This window comes from Ctenocephalides felis, unplaced genomic scaffold (genome assembly GCF_003426905.1).
Source record: "Ctenocephalides felis isolate EL2017-DRISC unplaced genomic scaffold, ASM342690v1 CF-g0.4_SCAFFOLD_00845, whole genome shotgun sequence".
NCBI classification, from domain to species: Eukaryota; Metazoa; Arthropoda; class Insecta; order Siphonaptera; family Pulicidae; genus Ctenocephalides; species Ctenocephalides felis.
In genome coordinates, this window is record NW_020536999.1 from 3,920,491 (window position 1) to 3,925,304 (window position 4,814).

Sequence of the window (4,814 nt, forward strand, 5' to 3'; positions counted from 1 at the left end):
TTGCTCATAACTACATCACACAAATTTTCAGTTTTAAAATTAAAAACAAAACATGTTCAGTTAATATTGTTTATTTTTTATATTTATTAACTTCGCGTAGGTTAAGTTATTGTAATGGGCCGAAAATCGGAATTGAAAATTTTTACATTTCTCGACGTTTTGAAGGTTTCGAAACATTTTGGCATACTTCAGAAAAAATGGATGTGTGTGTGTGTGTGTGTGTGTATGTATGGATACAAATTTCCAGTCACGTTTTCGGCCGCACGGATCAACCGATTTGAATGGTTCAAAAAACATTGGAATCCTATCGATAGGGAAAAGAGCTGATTAGTTTTTGGCAAAGGCAGGTCCTGCCGTTTCGGAGATACGGAGCAAAGAGTGCAGAAAATAGAAATCGACTTTTTGAGAGAATGGAGTATTCGATTTGAATGATCTAAAAAACATTCAATTAGTAATGATTGAGAGAAGTGTTTATTAGTTTTTGGCAAAGGCAGGCCCAGCTATTTCGTAGATACGGAGATAAATATGTAAAAAATAGCAGTTTTTGAGAGAACTAAGCGTCTGATTTAAATGATTCCAAGAACTTTCTGCTTGTCTTAATAAAATAATTAATTTTGGAAAAAAAAATTTGTTTCAACTTTTTTTTTTAATTTTTTGTATATCGAAAATAATTCAGATTTTATTTTTAATTCTGACTATAGTTCTAATATACTTTACAAATAATTTCAACTTTGCAATTCAGTTTATATAATTCTTATAAATATTAGACAATGTTACAATATTTATAATAATCTATTTGAAAACATTCAGTAATCCTCGGACATTTCGTTACGGTACGGGAAGTTCTAGCAATTTGCCTTAAAGCACGATGCCACCCACCCCACTAGTTTTATTTGTAATGTATGATTGGTTTTTCTGTATATATTTATTTAAAAAATGGCCTTTCCTGGTGTGGTATGTATATCTTTTAATTATTTTAAATATAATATTATTTTTTTTTTTTAACTTTGTTAATATTTTTTAGCTACTGTTAACAAAGAATAGCTTAATGATGACACGCAATCCATGTCGAAACGTATATTATGAACAAATATTTGTATTTATTTGTTTTCTTTTATTTCGACGATTGGCTGAATATCGTTGTTCATATACAATTCATGTCATGCATAGTAGTAGTACAACGTACAATAATGTTTTAATCGCATTGACACGGTGCCTTATTTAGAAGGAACAGAAGAAACCAGAAACGAATACAAATACACAAATACAAATGTACAATTCATTCGAGTACCAGAGCAAGTATGTAACACGAATATCACATCACTGCAAAGCAAAGTATTATTACATCGGTAAGTGGATATTTCCTTTGTGGATGGATTCTTAAGTGTCTCTTCTCTCCTCGGCATGGTCATCAAATTTAGAACTTCAGAACGGCAGAAAGAGGTCAAATCGCAGACAGACGGACAAACAGACGGACAGCCAGACATAAACGCCACACGAATAATGAAACTAGTGGTATATGGCATCGTGCCTTAAGGCAAATTGCTGAAACTTCCCGCACCGTAATGAAATATTCGAGAAATTTTAAACGTTTTCGAATATATTATTACAAATACTGTAACTTTCATTATTTTTGCTATCTTATTATATCTGTGAGCAAATCAAATGTAAATCATAAATAAATCAATTTATCACCAGAACATTAACAATCGTCATTTCATTTCGAATTCAATTTCAAAAAAAAAATAGTTGCCTAATTTACACAAAATTAAAAAAGTGCTCCCGTATAGTCACAGTCTAAACGCATCGGCAAATAATTCTGTGCGACATTGTCACTTATACCGTGCTTAGCTTGGCGGCATTTTCGCATTTTTCAATAGTTTTTCACCAAATTGGAAAAGTGCTTCATTGCATAAACAGTCTAAACGCACTTGGGTAAACATTTGTACCAGAGTGGCGCTTAGACTGTGCTTAGCCTGGGTAATTTTTTGAATTTTCAACTTCCCGCAGGGAAAGTTATAGTAGTCGCAAAAAAATCGAAAATGAAAATTTTTATATATCTTTACGTTTCAAAGGTTTCTGAATATTTTGGCATACCTTAGAAAAAATGGATGTATGCGTGTGTGTATGTATGTGTGTGTGTGTATGTGTGTACGCGCGTGTGTGTGTGTGCGGATACAAATTTCTGTCGACGCTTTCGGGAACACTGATCAACCGATTTGAATAATTCAAAAAACATTCGATTGGTATTGATAAAGAGACGTGCTGATTAGTTTTTGGCGAAGGTAAGTCTAGCCGTGCCGAAGATATGGGGCAAAAAGTGCCGAAAACGGTAACTCAGTTTTTAAGAGAACGGAGCGTCCGATTTGAATAATTCAAAAAACATTTTATTTGCACAAGATGAAGAACTGATCAAATTTTAATGAAGGCAGGTCTAGCGGTTTCGGAGATCTAGTGAAAAAAGTGAAAAAGAATGCCATTTGGCGGTCAAAAATGATTATTAGACATATGCACATCAAATTATCAGATATTTTATAGAGATTTTAACAATAAGTATATTTTTTTTTACATTCCTATGGGTTCCGTACCAAAGTTTATCCGTTAGACGGCGACGCGGCGCTTACGCGCTTCGATGTTTCACCACTATGTAGTTAAATCAGTACGACTGCTTTTTAAAAAAGTTCAGAATTTCCAAAATATTTCAACATAAATGTTTTAAGATAGAATGATTTAATATGGTTCAGAATTCTATTAAAAGTTTCAAATCATTGATCAACTTTTATTGATTATTATTGATCATTTTTAATTACTCGAATTTTAAATTGCGGTACGGAAAGTTCCAGCAATTTGCCTTAAGGCACGATGCCTTAATTGCCTTAAGACAGAATTTCACTTACAGCTAGTTAATAAATTACAAAAATATTTTATGAAAAATATAAAAAGATGTGATAATTTTTTATCCTCAAAAGCAATTGTTTTGTCAATACAAGCAGAAAGTTTTTAAGATCATTCAAATCGGACGCTTAGTTCACTCAAAAACTGCAATTTTTTGCACATTTAGCTCTGTATCTCCGTAACGGCTGGACCTGCCTTTGCCAAAAACTAATCAGCACATCTCCCTATCAATAGGGATCGAATGTTTTTTTAACTATTCAAATCGGTTGATCTGTGCGCCCGAAAATGTGGACGAAAAAATACAAAACACACACACACATCCATTTAGTTTCGAGGTATGCCCCTTAAAAATGTTCAGAAACCTTCAAAACGTCGAGAAATGCAAAAATTTTCATTTTCGATTTTTGGCCCATTACTAAAACTACCCTACGGGAAGTTGAATATAGTTATCGATGAATATTATACAGGGTACTAATAGGTTGGTCTATTCTCGGATAACATCATGTTAAGTTTTCGTAACATGTTTCAATTAAGAGTACTTTGGTATTCTCGGTAATGCATCATTTTATTATCACAAACCATGTTTTCTTGCTTCTCAATTAATAAATTGGTAACGTCAAAACTGTCAAAAAGCTACAACTATATACGAAACTTTATTTAAATCTTTGGTGCTGTCAGCTGATAAAAACTAACCTCCAAATATTAAAATAACATCATGTTATGCGCCGACACTCATACCTATTTGCCGTCACATTAGACTTCACGCATATCTTATTTAAAAAATGCATCTGAAACAGTACCGAGAAATCTATTACACGTATAGTAACTTTCGAATGTTTTTTCGGAGTAAATAGAGTAACTATCTATAAAGATTCTAGCAAGATCTTAAGATCTTACGATCTGCTAGTGTAAATTCACGATCGTTTCGTATTTGCCAAAGGAAGATGTTGAAGAAAATTTCTGGTTTATCTTCATCTCACACATAGACACATATAAACACGGTTGCATTCATTGTACCGTTCAACAGTTAAACCTTATTGGCATTCGCGTAACACAAAAACACTCATACGCACAAAATACAATACGACTGTTTGTTTTCGCTAATGCAATTGACACTCGAATGAGTTATAAACATACACCATACATGTATATATATATCTAAAAACATAACTATCTACTTGTAAGTGACATTTTGCCTTAAAGCCAGTTGCATGAACATCCAGATAAAAATTGAGATTAAACTATTTATATAATTTTTTTAACTGTTCAATATGATTTGCAAATGATCTATTTTTCATACTACTATCTACGATTGTACTAATTGTAGTGCACATATACACGCTTAGAATATTCACGCAGTCCATTATTAAATTAAAATTTTAAATTTCCGAAATTGGTGCCGTCATTTCGACAAAAGTTCATTTTGGTTCATAAGCACATACAATATTCAATTCTTAGATTGACTTGAAAAATCGAGAAAGATTAGCAAATCCAATTTTCTGATGTCAATAAACATCTCTTTCGTAAAGTTTGAAATATTAAAAAGGTCTTAGAAAAAAAAAAATTGTCAGAAATTCCAAAAGAAAGGTCGAAAGGTGAAAAAAATGATAAAATATTTTTAGAAATATGTCAAAATTTTAATAATTGGCAAGATTTAAAAAAATGACTGCAAATCCCAATAAATAGCTAAAAATACAGAAAGAATTTCATAAAATGACAAAGATTTCCCAAAACGCCCAAGATTCCTAAAGAAATGACCAAGACTTCTTAAAAAATGAACAAAATATCTCAAACTCTTCCAAAAATGCAAAAATTTAAAATTATTTTAAAAAGAGGCTAAGAATTTCAAAAATAACTGAATATTCCAAAAATGACTGAAGATTTTAAAAAATGGCTACAAATTACAAGTCGTGGCATAA

General features: G+C 31.7%; 1 pseudogene; it reads left to right on the top strand.

Moving 5' to 3' along the window:
- The first annotated feature begins 936 nt into the window (after positions 1–936).
- The window catches only part of LOC113364329, an 18,564-nt pseudogene continuing 14,686 nt past the window's right edge, over positions 937–4,814 (top strand).